Raw genomic sequence first — 20518 nt, 5'->3', positions numbered from 1 at the left:
TGGCCAGATCTCAGCTCACTGCAAGCTCCGTCTCCTGGGTTTATGCCATTCGCCTGCCTCAGCCTCCCAAGTAGTTGGGACTACAGGCGCCCGCCACCTCGCCCGGCTAGTTTTTGTATTTTTAAGTAGAGATGGGGTTTCACCGTGTTAGCCAGGATAGTCTCGATCTCCTGACCTCGTGATCCGCCCATCTCGGCCTCCCAAAGTGCTGGGATTACAGGCTTAAGCCACAGTGCCCAGGCTGAATTTTAACATTTTTATACCTCATTTCTCTATTCAACCTTCAAAAATACTGATATTTTATTTGACTGTTCTCAGGATTTGAGGAGTAGGTTCTGGACTATCCTCATGACTTGATGAACAGGGCTATACTGTAGCTTTGGGCAAGATTGAAACAGTAAAACTCTTTCACCATCTCTTTCTAAACTCTCTAGTGAAAGATCATATTTCAGATTTCACTGAAAACAAATAGACTATAAAGCACGGATTTCCTTAATCTCTTACTCTGCATAAAAAGTTATATCTCTGTCCATCATTATTTCTTTCTCTGGAAACCAAAGAATCGTGTCTTCTGTTTGAGGCTAATCCTTTCACCTGTGTTTCTGATACTAATCTCCTGTATCACAGGTACTTGCTCCCTTAGCCACCCACCCTGCTTTCTCTTGTATGTGTAACTTTTCCCTCTCTACTCACTTATTCCCAGTAGAATATGTGCAAATATTGCATGTCCTCTGCAACATTCCAGTGACTCTGTCTTCTACTAACTAAATAACATATGACGTAATATCATCTCTCCTTTTGCAGATAAGCTCCTATACCATACCCAATATATCACCTCCCTCTCATTCTTACAAAATCCGAGCTTATGTTTTATAAAGTACACTAAAATTATTTGGCACACTTTTTCTTTATTTCTCTATTTCCAGATCCAATGCATTATTAGGTTCTTATCAAGCAACATCTCTGAAATATTGATATATTGATATTCTCATTTCACTAGACCTCTGGGATGACACATTTTCTGAGTTTCGTACTTCTTCCCTCTCTCTCAGTATTACTACTACCATCATCTCCACACCCCCATGCCCAGTCAAATGTCTGTCTTTGGGTTCTTACCTTACATCCACTTTTTGTTGATCCAATTTTGTTATGAAACTCTTATTTACATTCTAATGACTCCTAGTTCCATATTTCTGACTTAGTTCTTACTTTCAAGATTCTAGGAAAAATATTTGTTTGTTTAAAAAGGAATTAAAACTTGTTTGCTGAATTACTTTATATTTGTGATAGGGAAAAAATGAAAAAAAAATAAAGGAAATGGCTTTTGGTGTCAGATTATAGCAGAGTACACTAGTGAAACAATTTGAGCTCTACTCAGTAGGCAATGAAAAATCATCAAATGTTTTCTGAAAAAGGCAGTGACTTTATGGATAATGTATTTTAGAGAATGTAATGTATAATTCTATGGTAGACAAATTAGCGAGAGATAGAAGAGAATAAAGATGGGGAGAAGTTAGAATAAAACATTAGCATAGAAATTGATGACCTAAAGTAGGATATCAAATAAAAAGACAATTTAAATGGACAAAAGAGCTCATGGTGTTTGTAGAATGCATTATAAAATGATTTATGAATATTGGAGTGTGAGAAAAAAATAAAAAGAGACTAAGTATGGTGTTAAATTATGAAATGTGGCTGAACAGGAAAATAACACACCCATAGGAAAAAGGGTTAATTCATTTTCTCTCATTTTTAAGGTACCGGTTAGACATCTCTGTGAAAAAAAATATATATATATGCAGGCATTTACAAAAGCAGTTCTAATACTCAAGGGAGAAGTCATGCTAAGGACAAAAATGAGGGAGCTACTCAGGCTGATGATGGATGTTTTATAAATGAAGAAAGTCCTCTAGAGACAGTTTTTAGAGAAAGTGCATTGAAGATAGACTCCTCAAAAGTAACTGCAGTTGTGTATAGATAAAAAAGAGTAGTTGATATCAGTGAAAATACAGAAATAATCACAGAAAAAAAGAGAACATAGCATTAGAGAAGCTAAGATAAGAGAGAGCTCCAGGAAGTAGATTATGGTCAATAGATATGAAAGTTGCAGAAAGGCCAATGCATCAGAGATTTTTTTTTAAAAAGGCACTTTGGTTATATAACACATTTGGGCAACATAGAGCACACATTTTTTCATTTATTCAAAACATATCATTGAAGGTTCATGAGAGTGGAACAACAGCTCTTTCCTATTGCAGATTAGCACCATGGCATGCAAGGGGCACTCAGTAAGGTTTGTGCACTCTATTTGAAAAGTTTAGTAGACAATGGAAATAAGCCAAGCTTACTGCCCTTAAGGATGTCCTAATGGGCTTGTAATGGCTGCCACTTTTGAAGGTAGAAAAATCTATACAGTCTAATCCATGAACTCAAGTGATATGTACTGTAACAAAAGGAGAATTTTCAGTAAAAAACTGAGTTCAGTTTAGGCATGAGAAGAGAGTGGGTAGGTAGGTAAGACTCAGATCATGAAAAACATTGTACACTCTGCAATGGGGACTATTGTAGTATCTTAAGAAGGATAACCATATTGCAGGAGAATATTTTAAATTCTTAGCAATATTCACCTATTACTTTCTCAAATTTGCCTGTCCTTTTCAAGCAGAAAGATATTCTGTACAAATTGCCAATGTAAAAAAAGAGTGACTTCACTGCCTAGAGTAGTGAAAAAGCAGCAATTTCCCAGAAACAAACAAGGCTACTTGATGTGTTTAAAAGGTAGGGCCCCAAATAGTGTTACTGAAATTCTCCCTGCGTTGCATGACACAGAGTAGCAGAATGATTTCTGAGTGTTTAAGAATAGAACAGATGTACAGAGAGCTACTAGGCCTAAAAGGACCATGTGATCAGGGTTCTGAAGCACCTCTAATGCAACCTGTCTCTGCAGACAACACAGAAGATATACCTACCTGAAATAGTTTAGCCTGCATGTTGCAAACAGCTTCCAGTTCTTTCAATGTTGACTCTATATGTTCTTGAAAACATTTCAAAATCAGGATCATGAATTCCCAATAATTTTGATTGCTATATTTACTTCTATTTACCACTGCATGTCACTTAATATTAGAAAAAACAAGAAAGTCTCTCAGCAAAAGGGATATTTCAGCACAACACAACCGGATGGCTATCTAACCAAAATTATGTTTTGACCTATTGAAAATAAAAAACGGATATTAAAACATCTCTAATTCAATTATGTACTGTGTGTGTGTATATGTGTATATATATATATATTTCTGTACTCTTTTACTGTACAATGTTAAAGTACTTGCATGCAAATTATATATTATGAGATTTAACTGAATAAAAGCCAAATTAAATATCTTAAAGTTAATACTGAAAATACATTCCCTGTAAAAGATGGCCTAATATTGAGATAAAAATGTCTTTGACACATTAGGAAAACTTTGATCCTTTTTTCCTTATTATGACTTCCTTCACATCTGAAGATATAGTGCAAGTTGATAATATATTAAAAAATAACCTTCACAAATCTATAATAATGACTGTCTAGAACAGATTATGGCATTATAGATTACTCGATAAATAATGAAAGAAATAGTGAAACTGGTTTGACCCTGCCATTTCTATATATCCTTCCGGAGAGTCATAGTAATAGCTCAGTCCATTCATTCTCTATAATTTAATAATTTCTGATTTTAACATCTTTATAACTGCAAGGGGATTTTTAAAAACTCTGGCAAATTTAATCTGATTAATAAAATTAAGTTAAATGGTAAGGCAAAGCAGCAAAATTTCAGGGACAATATTTTAATCAGAACCTGTTTTATCTGTAATGCCAACCACACGTTAAAATGGGAAACCTGCCTATATATTATACTAACAAAATCACGTTACCAAAATCTCTTTACCAAAATAGCTAAAATAGTAGGAGTTTTCCTAGAAAACATTTTTAGTGTTATTTAAACAGAGAGAAGCTAAAATAGCTAGACAAAATTCAATATGTTTGAAAAAAATATGTTTGTAGGACTAAATAATCAATGCAAGTTTGTCAGTTTACTAAAATATCAATTTGAATGAATTAACTATAGTTTGATATCGTGGGATAATGTAGATTTTCCTACAGTCAAAGATATTAATGAATTTTAAGATGTAGCAAACATTTTGTTGGCTATACTTATTTTACCAAAATAGAACTAAGTAAATCAAGATTGGCCAATTTCACATTAATACTTTTATATGGTGTTTTAAAAGTTAAAAACCGTCAGATACATTCCATGTGTATGATCTGCCTGAACGAAAGTGCTAAAGTAGACTGACTTAGGTTAACTTTCCTTTCCGAAAAGAATTAATATTTTTTTTTGTTTTCTTACAATAAAGACTGATTCATATTTTAGCTTTCAATGTCATATTGCCAATACCCAATTTTTTTTTTTTTTTTTTTTTTTTTTTTTTTGAGACGGAGTCTTGCTCTGTTGCCCGGGCTGGAGTGCAGTGGCCGGATCTCAGCGGGTTTACGCCATTCTCCTGCCTCAGCCTCCCGAGCAGCTGGGACTACAGGCGCCCACCACCTCGCCCGGCTAGTTTTTTTTGTGTGTTTTAGTAGAGACGGGGTTTCACCGTGTTAGCCAGGATGGTCTCGATCTCCTGACCTCGTGATCCGCCCGTCTCGGCCTCCCAAAGTGCTGGGATTACAGGCTTGAGCCACCGCGCCCGGCCGCCAATACCCAATTTTTATTACCTCCTCTACTATAAAGCATGTCCTCTTCTTGTCAAGCTCAAAAGGGCACTGTGATAAACCTTGCGTTGCGTCAGCTCATGATCATTTTTCTGTCAACATCTATCACAATATCACAGAAAGAATGTCTTTCCTACAGTTACCTCAGTGAGACTATTACATAATCAGCACTTACTATGACTAACATCACTGCTCAAAATTGCATTTATCAGAAAAATAAAAAAGAGAGGCTGGCCTGTTCTGATTAATAATGTGCAATAAGATATGCATGACACGTAATTACTTTTTAAAATAAGCTCTCATTTAAAAGCAAATTTGTTTAATTATCCAAAAGTATCAATAAATAGTGAGAGTAGAACCAATGTGGGTCAGCCTCAAATCTAAATTTAAATGTTGCTTTATAGTTTCATAAAGCCAGTGGGATTTTTATGACTTCAGAGAAAAGGGATTTTTTAAATTAATTTCATAGGGAAATTGACAGAGCAAAATTAACTAGTTTATGAACCGCAAATAGACAAGATGAACAAACTGTGGGGCAGAAATGTTTAAGAGATTATATTCTAAGAAAACTGAAGGACAAGTCTACGAAACGTAGGCAACTTGTCAAGTGAATATTCTATGGCAGAGATGGAAAATCACTGTCATTCCCTCTCCACTGCTCATATATTCGGTGACCTGAGCATGCTTAGTCCTGAGGTTAGACTGTCCTGGGATCAATTTTGTGCTCTGCTGCTTTCTTACTAGTGCTGTGACACTGTGACTATAATTTACATTGCTCATGCTTTAGTTTTATCTTCTTCAAATGATGCAAACTTGATGGATGGATTAAGGCTAATTTTACAAGTATATATCATCATGCCTCGTGATATCTAATTTTATGATAGTAATAAAGGATATGAAAATAGTTTAAACAATAGTATTAATGACGTTATTTTAGAATCTCTGGTCTCATGTCAAAGAATTCCCTTTGATCTTAAAGGTCTAGCGAATCATTAAAAAACAAAATAGAAACAAAATCTTGCTGAGATTATTCTGGGTAGAGAGCTTCTTAAATTACCTACTGGAAACTGTTCCTTCAAGATTAGATTAAAAGTGCCTCTTACCTACGTGTAGAGAGCAATTTTATTTTATGCTTATGAAGAGTTTGTGTTTCTCACTTAAAAGTCAGAAATTTCAGTCTTGGAAAACAAAAAGACCAAAAACAACTAAAAGTTAAACAATTTCAATTAAAGTAAAAGGAAATGATTTTGTCTTAACCACTAAAATCCAACTTGAAGTTAATTAACTCTGGAGTTGACTTCTTCAAAATAGGCAGTCTAGGCAGATACCATGAAAGAGAGGGACATGAACCCTATCAAGTCCTCCTTTTGGTTTTAGCTTTCTGTCTATATTTCTGTATGACAATCTCATATTATAAATTCCGTTTTCTCCATAGAATTGGAACCATGTTCACAAATGGCCATGAGATGAAATATTTTTAGCAATATGACTTAGGAAAAACGCCCATTTCCAGGATTAACACCCTTGAAGACAGTTTCTATCTGGCCTAGGTTGGATTATTTTGTCAGTCTTGGTACAATTAACAAGTCCAGATATTTGAAACCACAGAAATTTTCCAGTTTTAGATGATTTGCCTATCACTGTGAGTTATAGGAAAATCTGTTTTTCCAATAGAAGAACAGTTTTGTTGGAAAGAGATTCAGTTGGCCTGAGTATAGGGCACTAAAACCAATGAGTGGGAGGAAATATGTCTTATAGTTACAGTGACAACTCCCTTTTATGTTAAACTTAGACATTTGTTACTTAACCATATGCAGCACAAGACAATATAACTAAAAAAATGATGATCATGAAAAGGAATGACAGTGATTGTAATAAAGAGAACAACATGGGTTAAGATAAAAAAAGAAAAAAGATGGGTATATTGACTTCTATATCTCAGGTAGATTTCTCTTTTTCTTTATATATTTATGCATGTATATAGAGAGAATGTTTTAAAATTATCTAAATTACTTTCTTAATACATTTATGTATGTAATGCATAAGTCATATTTAATACATTTTTTCTAAAATAAATATGTAACAGTTTTGTAATATATTGCTTTAAAGAATGATTCTCTGTACATTTTTATTTGCCTAGTCAGATGACATGTTACATGAATGTTATTATTAGTTTGGGTGTGTAGCCGGGTGCGGTGGCTCACACCTGTAATCCCAGCACTTTGGGAGACTGAGGAAGGTGGGTCACGAGGTCAGGAGTTCGAGACCAGCCTGACCAACATGGGTGTGTTCAGTCACAAATAACAGAAGACATTACAAACTGTGGCTTAGAAAGAATGAGTATGTATCTTACACAACAAGAATCCACACTGGCATGGAAATTTATCTTTGTCAACAGGAACTTATGCCCCTTTCATTGTCCTCCTCTATCAGCTTAACCTAGTAGCTTTCATCCCTATGGTCACAAGATGGCAGCCACACTTCCAAGTATCAAGTTTTCATTTCAAAAAAAAAAAAAGAGAGAGAGAGAGAAGGGGGGGGGGAAGCAAATAGAGAGCAAATAAGGTGTATTTCCTTTCATAAAAAAGTTTCCTGAAAGTCTGATCCAGCAACTTTTTAAAGTACATTGGCCAAAACTGCATCATGATGGCATTCTCTGGTCCTAAGTTAATGTGAGAAGATAAATAATTTTAATTAACCTATGGATACCCAAGGAAAATTAGAGTTCTTATGAGTAGGGTAAGAGAGACTGGTAATTGGGTAGGCAACTACTAGCATTGAGAGTCCACCATGACATGAACCTATCATCTATAGCTTACACCCCCACAGAGGCATTAACAGACATCTGATGCTTCAGATGGAAACAGTAATCAGAAATCATAGTAGCTACCGTCAGCTAAAGCTTTTTAAAAACTACTAATTATCACAGCCAATTTAAAGCTAATGCTGGAGAAATTTTCAATTTTATGTGTTCTACATGCCTTTTGTTTATTCCAAATAGCTAATTTACGATATAGGCATATCTCTTTTTATAGACAAGAAAGCCAGCTTTCGAGGAGGAAAAAATAATTTTCCCCAGGTTTCAAATATGTTGGGGCCCAAAATTCAACCCAGACATTTTTTAATTGACATTTCTTTTTTATTCATTGTGCTTTTCTTGCCATTAATACATTTTTAAGGCTGAAATATTTTTTGCCTTTCATTTCTCCCTCAGGTGTACATTCATATTCACTTAAACTTTAAAAATAACAAGTACAATTTAGGAAAGGCACGTAAACAATTAAACAGATTGTTTAATTAATAAGATACATCTTTAGTGTGCTAAATGTGACTGGTAAAGAAAACTTTAAAATCCTATCAACATATTCATGGCAATACCTTCAATAGTTGTAACTGTTTAAAATGGATGATTACTATTGTGATAGTTAATAATATACATAAATATCTTTGTTTAATTCTAAAAAAAATGTTTTTGAATGGGGTAAAATCTATTGAAGTAGTTATTTAAGGCAACTAAACCCAGAAGTTCTTGAAGTAAATTAAAATTCAATTTTACTAATTGTCTTATATGTGGCTACAACTATGAAAGTTCTATGGAAATCTAATAAACTGCTTTACATCAAAGAAATAATAAAAAAGGGGGCCTTTGTGACACCATGAGAAAATTAGAAAAGACAAAACATGTTTTATTTAAAAGTAAAACAATAAAACTCTCACTCCACTTAGCACTCATTAAAATCCCTGTCCTTTACTAGATAATTTAAAAGCAAATGATCTATACATAATATTGATTATACATCACTGTCCTTAATATGTAGATGCAAATTAAACTTGATCCTCTCCACTGATTAGGTTTGAGAAGAAATTATTTGGCACATCAGTGATCATATATGAAGTTTTGTGTTTTATCTGCTCCAATAAAGATTCAAAATGCAGCTGTAATTAGGGCTATTACCTGGTTATTTAGATGGTAGTCTACCTTCATTATTCAAGATCTATTTAGTTTCTTGGTAGCACTAATCTCTGAATTCTTTCCTTCTTGGTAATGCTGTTTAATTTTTAATATTTCATTTGTGAATAGTATTCATTCAGCCATAAAGAAAGAAAATCCTACCATTTGAAGTAATATGGATGAATCTGGAGGGCATTACGCTAAGTGAAATAAGCCAGACAGACAAAGACAAATACTGCATAATCTAACTTATATGTGAAATCTAAAATGGTGGAGCTCATAGAAGCAGAGAGTAGAATGGTGGTTACCAGGAGCTGAAGGAAGGGCTAAATGGAGAGATGTTGATCAAAGGATACAAACTTTCAGTTTTAAGGTGGTAAGTTCTGGGGATCTAATGTACAGCAATGCTGCTTCTGATTACTATATTGGTTGGTGTAGAAAAGGTCAGTTTTATGATTTTCCTCAAGACCCTTCAGATCATAATTTCTTCTTTTCTTCTTCTTCTTTCTTCCCATAGGTTTCAGGGTACTAGATTATCAGGCTTACAGACCCAAATATTCATCAGATTTAGAGATATGCATTTAGTCTCTTCCTGATTTACAATTAGATCATCAAAATAATTTTTCAGCACATTCTGCCCTTCACATATTCCACTGTAGTCCCCAGTTTTATCATTTCTTAGCATTGAAAGTTGGTAATCCTGGACCCTCCATTTAATCTTCCCAAAGTTTCCAATATTTATAACATCAACCGTCCAGATTCATACTTTTATATCATTGTTGCAATACCTTCCAGTTGCCATGCCGATAGCATATCCTAATACCATACCTAGAATCTGTATCCTGTCCCAACCAACTGCAACTTAAAGCCTTGATAATTTTAAAGTCGCTACATGAAAAGTATTATCACCACCTCACTTGCTACCAGGGATAGGGTCCCAATTGCCATACTCATAAATCATTTTGTTTGTATATTAATTTCACTTTTATTTTCGTAGATGTTAGGGTATAAGTGGTTTTTTGTTACATGGATGAATTACATAATGGTGAAGTCTGAACTTTCAGTGTACCTGTCACCTGAATAGTGCACATTGTATCCAATAGGTAATTTTTCCTTCTTCATCTACACCCAACTCCCTGCCATGCCTTGCCAATGTCCATTATATCACTGTGTATAATAATCTAGCTTCAGATCTTATCCACAGCAGCTGCTTTCTAGAGTAATCCTGGCTTCAACTACCATGGCCTTCCTTTCTATGTCAGTAGCATCTGAAGCCAAGGAGGCTTTCCTCCTACTCCACAGAATTGTGTGTCCTGGAGAACAGAAAGTGGGGGAAAAAGGAAGTAAAACAGGAAAAAATAACAAGAGAGTATTAGCATTTTTTTTTTTTTTTTTTTTTTTTTTTTTTTTTTTTTATTATACTTTAAGTTCTAGGGTACATGTGCATAACGTGCAGGTTTGTTACATATGTATACTTATGCCATGTTGGTGTGCTGCACCCATCAACTCGTCAGCACCCATCAATTCATTATTTATATCTTGTATAACTTCCCAATGCAAGCCCTCCCTCCTCCCCCCTCCCCCCTCNCGCGCTGGGAGTTGGAGACTGGAGCTGTTCCTATTCGGCCATCTTGCTCCGCCCCCCCAGCATTTTTCAATTTTCATACAAAAAGTTAAAAAAACAAATTTATCACAGTAAAGTATCAGATGCTTGGATAAAAAAATAATATGGTCTATCTAGCAAGGTATTCAGATTATAATGTCAATTAAGTGATTGGCTTATCAAATTTGTAATTTTTGGCTAAAAGTATATTGCTTATAAAATATAATTTCACAAAATTTGCAATTTTGTCTATGTAAACTGTAAGTGAATTTTAAAAGATTGATTTATTTCTTTAATAATCAACTGAGGTGGGGCTCATTGGCTCATGCCTGTAATCCCAACACTTTGGGATGCCAAGGTTGGTGGATAACTAGGTCAGGAGTTTGAAATCAGCCTGGTCTCAAAAACCATCTCTACTAAAAATACAAAAATTATCTGGGTGTGGTGGCATGTGCCTGCTGCTTGGGAGGCCGAGGCAGGAAAATCGCTTGAACCCCAGAGTCGGAGGTTACAGTGAGCCGAGATTATGCCATTGCACTCCAGCCTGGGAGACAGAGCAAGACACTGTTGCAAAAAAATAATAATAATAATAAATAATAATAATAATCAACTGAGTATTCTCAAAGGGACTTGTCACAGCATTAAAGTTATTTCATAAACTGGTGAGTATTTTTATTGTTATGTGGCTTTCATATGTGTGTGTATATGTGTGTGTGTGTCCAGTATCCATGGTCTGTCAGCCTTATCAGGTGATTTTGATATTTATAATTTCATTTAGCTGGTATAATTTATCTCTTCAGTGTTCTCACTTTTTCCCATTACTTGCAAAAATATAATTCTTCTTCCTTTGTTTTATTTTTATTTTTCACTTGACCTGTTCTTTGGTTTTCAGGCACTTTAGAGATGCTGTTATGCTCTGCTAGTCATTTTTGTTTCAGCCATATTCTTATTTCTTTTTTAGAATAATAAACCAAGATGCTGTGAGGCCAGCCATGGTGCCTCACAACTGTAATCCCAGCACCCTGAGATGCCGAGGTAGGTGGATTACCTGAGGTCGGGTGTTCGAGTGATGGTGGCACATGTCTGTAGTCCCAGCTACTCAGGAGGCTGAGGCGTACAGGAGAAGCCCTTGGGCCTGGGAGGTGGGGATTGCAGTGAGCCAAGATCATGCCACTGTACTCCAGCTTGGGCAATCGAGCAAGACTCCATCTACAAAATAATAATAATATAATAATAAAAAAAGATGTATGTATTTCACAATACAATATGTATTGTGTCTGTATGTTGATCCTCCAAAATGTCTACATTAAAGTTATGCATGTTGTTTTTAGAGTAAGTCTTCAGTAGGAATTTTGGGTTGTTACGTATCTTTAGAGAAAGTTATGCTCCAGAATGTAAGGGTTTGTTCATTTATTTAGGATTTGGCTCCTATCACAACTGACATTTGAAAGTAGATAATGTATTTAAATATGTCTATATGAGAAAACTTTTAGTATTTATTCTGGTATCAATCGCATGTTGAGATAAACGGAGTATAATTCTAGCCATCAATATGTATTTTCCACACATCTTTAATGTTATTGTATTGCCCTTTTTGAACCAATTTTGCAAATATTATTTCACACCAAATAATGTTTTATGACCTTTCTTTTAATGTAAGATACCATAATAAAGCCACATTTCTTGATATGGAAATAGTGTTTTACATTTCAATACTTTCTAATAATCATTTCAGAGGAAAATAGGGAATGATTTTATGTCAAGAGAAAAGTTAATTCTAAGAGAAGTAATCATATTAGGCTATCGTAGTTTCAATATGTACCAATTTCCTTCTTTCATTCACTCATTTTAAAAATATTACTTAAATGTAAGTCATATTTGGTTTACTAATGTTGGTACATTAGCAATATGGAAACTGAACAAAACATTCCCAGAGACATGCATACAGATCTCACCCTGCTACTTCCTCCTTTGTCTTTGAATATAAACCTACCCAATACATTTGTGATTGCAGTACACTTTCTTCATAGGTTTTATGATTCTTTAAGCTATCATTTATATCTCTTTAAGCTATCATTCAGTTTCACCTGAATTTGTTAATGTATGATCTACTTAGAGAGTTCCAAAAGAGTAAAGCTGATTTTAGCTAGATATGATAAGCAATTCTGCCCTAGTAATTTCAGAAACAGAGTCTTTTGCTGAAAAATACACACTCCAATTTAAATGGTTAACTGATGAGATTCACAGAGAAACAGCAAACACTAGTGAATTCTCAGCAAATGCCAACTTTTAAATGGATGCTCTGATTGGCATGTGGAAGTCTTTGTACGTATAATAGTTTAGTTATTTGCACTCTGTTATTCTGCAGAGATTTTCTGTTTGGGTCATGAGGAATGTAACTGCTGGCTCTCTCTATTTGTATGTGTTTTTTGTTGTTGCCATTGTTTTGCTTCTTCTTACAGAAGTAGTAAGGGAGAGGATAAAGAAACAGTGAAAATGGTGGAGCATTCAGTCTTCCTCTTTCTAAACCCAACAAGCCTATTTGTTTGGTATCACTAAAAGAGAAAAGTTAGAATAAAACATCTGAAAAAGTTTGCTGATCTGCCAAGTGTCATGGTGGTTAATTAGGGCAGTGAAGTAAAGTAAAAGTAACAGTCAAATTTTTATTCATTTACTGTGATGGTGGAGGCAAGAGGCAAATAAAAATATGTGTCATATCCCAAATGTTTCGTTTTTCTCCAAGGAATGCTATCAGGCACGGATCACTCAGATGACACGCAATTCAGGCGTGAGAAATATCTCACTGTGGAGGAGCCCTGAATAAAATCCTTTTGCAGTTTTATGGACCCGGGTGGCTGAGGATCCTGAAAGGGGGAGACCTAGGCCTGGAAAAACACTGAGTTAGTGTGACACACAGTATCTCAGTCAAATGCCCCCGGTAAGAAAGTGTAGGCAAAGTTGCCTGAAAAATGCCTTGGTGGAGGTGTCCATGTGAAAAAAACAAAAGCCTCAGAGATGAGGTTCTTGATGTAGGAATGCCTATATACAGTATGAGCATGCCTGGCTTGAGGTGGGCAAGTGGCTTGAGTCTTTGACTGCAATTTTCTCCAGAGACTGCAGTGCACTGGCTGTGCACCAAGCCTGGTGTGAGGAAGACAGCTGTCCCTCATGAGGCTTTCCAGTTAAGGTCTTTTTAATTACCTGTAGTCAGACCTGAAATATCACACACAGGTTTTTGACCTTGAGCCAGATTTCTAAAAGTTCTTGTCGTCAAAATGTATGATAATTACACCTTAGGTTCCAGGATACCAGATAAATTGTAGATAATTTAATCTGGCAAGCTATAAAATGAATTGTAGATAATTTAATCTGGCAAGCTATAAAATGAAGACCTCAAGCTAGTCATTTGAGTAGCACCCAAAAGAACATTATTAGTAGTAAGAGAACCACAAGAGGTGTGATTGGTGCAGAAGATTGCTGTAGGAAGCACTCAAGTAGCAACTCAAAGGGCTGAGTGAAAATGTTTTGCAGACATGTAAGATTCTGGAGACTCTATAACAACTTTCCACTAGTAGCTGCAGCACTTCAGGCCACAAGCCACTTTGTAATAGTACATTTCTCAACTAATTATTGGAGGATGTGAGGAGAGCATTCTCATCTTATGCAACAATTTCCGCCTAGATAAATTACCTAAAATTTATACTTACCTTAAAGACAAGTAGGGGTAAACTGACCAAAATCCCTTCCTTTCATTTGTCTTCTCATTGAAGCTATAAAATCTTGGGATTTAAGGCATTCACCTTGGTCTTCCCAGTGTTTGGTGTGGCAGAAGAAGCAATGACGTCTGATCAAACTTCCTGCCTTAGTCACAGGTATCAGGGATGCTTAACAAACCCAGATCAACAGATGGAGTTGAATACATTGAGAAAATCATTCTCAAAGTTGGTAGAAGGGCGTAAGTTGCAGAATCTGTCCTCAGGGATTTCCATTTAACCATATGTGGTTAGACAACATCAAAACTGTTTCAAAAGAAGTATAATAGTCTAGACACATTTTGAAATTCTAGAAAATGACTGAATTTTTTACTAGTCAAGATAGGTGATATGAACATTTATTCATCAAGAAAACCTAGAATATATATTGAGGTAGTAAAGAACGACAAATCATTGGTAGTTGTACAGTAAAATCTTATTTTTAGCTTCTGTAAAGTTGTCTGAGGTGCTAAGCAGCTTACCAGGGAAACCATTCTTTTTGCAGCAACTCAGTAATCCAGGCTAATGAAATTTCCACTACTTTGTACGTGCTCCATCTGAAGTTTGCCGTCTCCTCAGTCCACCTGGAAGAGAAAGGCAGTGCTAGGTGGTCTCTCACCAGTAATCAAAGGTTTTGGCCCTGAATGACATATTATTTCCATTCAGAAATCTCTGCCAATTCTAGTCATATGGCTTCATTTAACTGCAATGAAAAGTCATGGGTGAACAGTGAAAGTCTCTAATGCCGAGTATCAAGCTGTGAGGTATTGTAAATGTGACCTAATTTGTACTCAGAGTGGTAGAGCTTGGAAATACTAATAGCAGGTATTCCCTCCACGTTAAAAAGATTGGGCGGGGGGATGATTCAACTGCCCTCAATGTTCTTTCTCCACCAAACAATGTGTTTCTCCTGTTCACACACATTAATGTTCCTTACAATTTAAGTCTATGACATTAATAATCTTGATTTGATATGAACTGCCCTGAATCATTAATCAAGGAGAAATAAATGCAAGATAACATAACAATTCTAAATATATATACACTCAACACTGGAGCACCCAGATATATAATATAAACCAAATATTATTATATCTAAAGGGAGACATAAATCCCAATACAATAGCTGGGGAATTCAACACTCCATTCTCAGCACTGAACAGATTGTCTAGATAGAAAATCAACAACAAAACATTAGATTTATACTGCACTTTAGGCTGGATGCGGTGGCTCACACCTGTAGTCCCAGCACCTTGGGAGGCTGAGGCAGGCGAATCCCTTGAGGCCAGGAGTCATGTCTATAGATTATAGCTCTAGTGGACTCTTTCATAAAAATCAGAATTAGATTCTGGATGTTAACTCCCCTTCCTAACAAATATAAACTTTTTTGTGATGTTAACATTTTTTGGTTTTAATAATTATTACTCTAACCACTAGAAAGCCAAGACCATTTTATATGGAAAATTTCAACCATTAATCAGCTTTTTTTGCTTAAGTGAAAATAAGATGCTTCAGAATGTTGGAAAAAAATATGGATCACTTAAAATACCTGTAGTCAAGACCTTTAAAATGGTATATTTGTCAACTTAAATTGTTTTTTGATAGATCATAATTCCCCCATCCTTTCTGAGGGGAAAATTTTTGTGGAAGTTGTTACTGCACAGCTGTTATTTCCTCTCACTAATAATTAGCCTATTGTAAAGTTCAACCTGTTGTTACTTTAAGCCAGCTATTTCACTAGGTCAGTTACATAATGCCAAAATCATCATTTAACTTATTTATTCATGTTTATTTTTGAAGCTAGTGTGCAATATGTTTTGCCTCCTATCAGCATAATTTATTTTTATCTTTAGTGACTGGTATTTACCTGCATGTTTCCTCACCCTAACTCTTGTTGTTATGTTATATCACACTTGTTCAGTACTTCCTAACTTTCTATTAGTTTTGTGTTTTTAAGTATTAAATGCCTTCTTATACCTTAGCTCATTCTCATCTATTAATATGGGTACAACCTTGCCTGTAGGCAAAATTAGGCATTTGAGAGAGGTGTCTGGGCAGGAGAGAATAAAAAGCGTACAGTGCACGCCAGTGAAAGAATGGCTGAGGACATGGCTGGACATTAGGATGCATGTAAAGGTCATTTCACCAGGCAGTAAGAGAGGCAATGATGTACTATTCACATTACATCTGTATCTCTAATGTTTCAGTCTTCCTCTGACTGTGATTGTATTTTCTCCCCATCACAGACATTCAAATATAACAGTGATGTTTTATCAAAAGTGACAAATAGCTAAGGATATTAAGTATGCTACAGAATGGGTATGGGTATGTATAGGACATGTGCATATACTTTCTAACACACCATGGCCAGACATACACATATTAGACATATAAACAAATGCGCATACACATATACCAAACACACACCACACACGTAGCATCCTTTCTTTGTTTTGTATTTGTTTAAAGGTAAAATCGTGTTGTTTTCTTAATAACATCTAATTTAATTTATATGTTTATTATAGTCTTACATGTTTTTATTTTTTAATTTTTTAAATATTCTCTTTGAACTATCCCGAGTTCAATATTTGTATATAAGTTTATATAAAGAAAACGTTACCTCCCTTTTCCAGTAGTTTTATATCTCTAAGAAAAGCCGCTAATTATTTCTAATGTTGTTAAAAGTATTACTATAAAATAATAAAATCATGAAATTAGCTCCTAACTTCATAAATGACTTTTACTATAATACACTTCAGTATTAGAAAGTATTATACAAATAACATTTGGGTAATAAGAGATCATTATTTCAAATATTAAGTTAAAAATATTATCTGCGAATACTAGATATTTGTTTTTCTAGATTTATGGAAGATCACCATAAAAATGTAATTATAGACTTGTGAATATAGACATCTTTAATATCTCTTAGTCTGAGGAGATTTATTGAAATCATATTTTATCTCTACCACTTGATAAAGGGTCAAAAATATTAAGGAAGAAATAGAAAAATAAAAGAATTATGAGAATCATGATCACTGAACCAATTATATATTTTACCCCTCTTAATAATTATCCCCTTTCTTCTCTCCAGTCAAGTTGGAGAAATTGAGAGAAATATGGATGGTCAGAGAAAGAGAGAGTGAAGAAAGAAAGCAAGAGGTCAAGAAAAAGTCCGCAAGAAACAGGGGACATGACAATTGTAATTTTTTTAAAGGAAAGTATCAAAAATTTCAACTAAATTAGGGGGTAAAGGGGCCTATATTTAAACCACTGTGTCATCAAATATTCTTTCACAAAACTGAATACTTAAGATTACAAAAGACTATTGACTGCCACAGCAGCTGCAGCCCTGCCACAGATATCCATGTTGGACACGTGCACATACATATACATGCATAAATCTCTCCAAGTATAAGTAAACAAGCAAAGGAATGTGATAGGCATGGCAAAGGGGAACATTGGAGAATAACTTAGAACTATTTTTCAATATTTGTCTAAGGCCATTAATGACTGTAATTCAGGTTCTCTTCTTCTACTGTGAAAAATAACTCTTGCTTCACAGTGTACACAATACCCCTAACATGTATGTTTCTACATAAAGAATAGAAATCCTACTTTTATATTCTTGAGAAAGTATTCTTCCCTCCAATGCCATACAAGAGGGCATATCAGCATAGCACAATTAATCCTGATGATCAAAGAGGTGAAGTGTCTACGATAATCCATTTCCTGGAGCTCACAGCAACCCCGAATATTATTGAATTAGATGGTAGAGAGAAAATGTCTGTGTTGTGTAGTCTTGAAATCATTTCTCTAAATGTGTCATAATATACTGACAGACCATGAATCTTCTATGCTTATCACATAGAATTTTAAGGACAGTGGCTCCAACAATTTTCTTATTTTGGTTGCTTTGATTGTTTCCTATTTATTTTTGGTTAATTTTCCATTTTTTATACCATATCCTTTGCGTTGCAGGTGAAGTCTTCCAATACAAAAGCTATAGACGTCTGTACTGGGGAGTGTTGCACTAGCTGAAAAGTAAACAGTAAAAGCAGGGAAAAAGAGAAATTCCTGAATTTTGAGATAAATAATGGGAACTCTGAAAAATGGAAGTATATCATCCATGCTAACACCATATTAAAAGAATTTAGGTCTCCTCTTCATAATGTAAATGCAAAGAAATTAGAGAGGAAGGGCAGATCACCTGGATAAAATTGCTGACTGAGCAACACTTCTCAAGCACCCGACTTACTTATGGAGTTCATTACCTATCTCAGAATTGGAGGAACAGTAGACTATGACAATTGCATAGCAGTAGAGCAAATTATTCTTCCAATTCACAATAAATTTATAAATTCACAATAAACTTCTAACACTGTAAGAATAGTATACAAAGTAAAAAACAAACAAACCAACCCTCACTTAGCCATTCAATAGCCATTCAACATTCTCACTGCACCCATTCAACATTCTGTAATAGAAGAGAATTCTGTCTCCAGAATTCTGTCTCAAGAATTCTATCTTAGCATGACAGCTTAATTTCGTTGGATTGATTTATATATTAAAGATAATAAAGTCTAGTTTTATGGCGATGTTTTGTAGTTTGTTGCCTTGAAAATCTAAAAGGATAAAGGGATTCAAGGAAAAGTAAGCACTTAAAAAGGTATTCATAGGGCACAAAAATGTAGTAGAGACCTAGATAATTGGCTGTCAGTAAAGATGGATGTGCTCAACAAATTTTTGGAGTGATGACAGTGGCGATGATGTTTGTTCAAACTGGTTGCTATTCTCTGTTATAATTTCCTTGCATTACAGCAAATATTATATAAAAATTTTGTACCATGTATCATATTTAGTGATGACTTGGAAGATGTCATACATTCCTTATTCTCACTCAAATAAAAGGTACAAGACATCACAAGAGAATCCAAAGTCATTGATAAATGAACCTGAGGCAAACTTTCAGAATAAGATGTGATAGGCGACAAGAAGGGTAAACACTTACAAAACAAGAATATGTGAATTCTAGGAAACATTAGCAAAAGCCTGGGCTTTGATCAAGAATATGGGTTGGAAGCTCATGCTATTTGATATACACACTTTAAAAGAAAGGGGGATAGGAAACTACAAAGGAGTAGGGCATATGAGTAATAACTCTTTGTCCTCTTGTGAGAGACACTATATCACGCACCAAAATCGATCTCCTATCACTGGGCATTGAGCTAGAAATTTAGCAGCCTCATTTGCAGTTAAGTACAGCTGTGTGGAATTCTTTCCCACACAGTGGAACTGAAATGTGACTAGTAGTGATGTAACCCAATTTTTGGCCTATTGAAACCTAACACATTGCTTCTTCATCTCATTCCCTTTCCACTAGCTTCAGGCAAATAATTGTGTTTTCCTAGTAGAGGCATACCACAAAATGGAAGAAACTTGAGTTCCTAGATCACTACATGAAGGAGAGCCATGTCTTTATCTTGACCACCCAACTAAGACTGTGGCAATAAGCAAGTTCCTATTGTATTACGCTAGTGAAATACTGTGATTTATTTCTTTCTAGAGTCCAATCTCTCCTAACTAATGTCTGCCATCTTTTTGGGACCTCAAGGAAGGAGAATGTTTTTGAGAATACAAGTATTCAAAATATAGGAGGCCACTTTGATTTTGTGGTTTTGATAAATTTTTGAGAATCTTGTATATTAATGAAACTCTTCATTAATTCCAAAATAAATAAAGAAAATAAGACTGACATCCTCTTGAAGCTGAAGGTAAAGTTTCTACTAACAAAGATGTTGCAATAAAACTAGGCAGAATAATAAATAGATAAATACACAACATGTGATAAGGCCTATGACAGAAAAAGTAAACCCAAGGGAAGATAAAGGTGTAAACAAGGGAGAGGTGTTATCACAGGTGAGTCTGGAGGGCTTAGAAAAATGGGACATTCCAGATGGTGATTGAAAAAAAGTATGAAGATCAAACAAATAAACAAAAGAAAGTGATGTACTTTCCAGAAACTGAGAGTAGTTGAATAATTTAAAGAATTGTGTATAATGAGTTTATACAGTGATCTATCAGGGTTACTATGTGAGACAGGGATTATATAACATGTTTCAGATTCTGGACTTTTATCTTGCAGGCTGTGAGAGGTATTGGAGAATTTTTAGCAAATAAGTGATGTCATTGCATTTTCTGGTGAGGAAAGATTACTCTGGTAACCATAAGGAAGGTAGTTTGGAGGAGGGATAAGACTGATGACAGGGAATGCCAATTAGAAGGTTGATGTATTAATCTACATATGAAATAATGAGGCCTGAGCCATGTCATGGCAGTGAGAACGAGAGAGAAGCACAGTTTGGAGAGATGTTGAGGTATTTCCTCAGTAATTGGATATATAGGATTTAAACAGCAGCAGCTTACTTTTTAGATGCTACCTTACTTACTTG

This window comes from Rhinopithecus bieti, unplaced genomic scaffold (assembly GCF_001698545.2).
Source record: "Rhinopithecus bieti isolate Rb0 unplaced genomic scaffold, ASM169854v2 scaffold_15572, whole genome shotgun sequence".
Lineage (NCBI taxonomy): Eukaryota > Metazoa > Chordata > Mammalia > Primates > Cercopithecidae > Rhinopithecus > Rhinopithecus bieti.
This window is presented reverse-complemented; position numbering follows the sequence as displayed.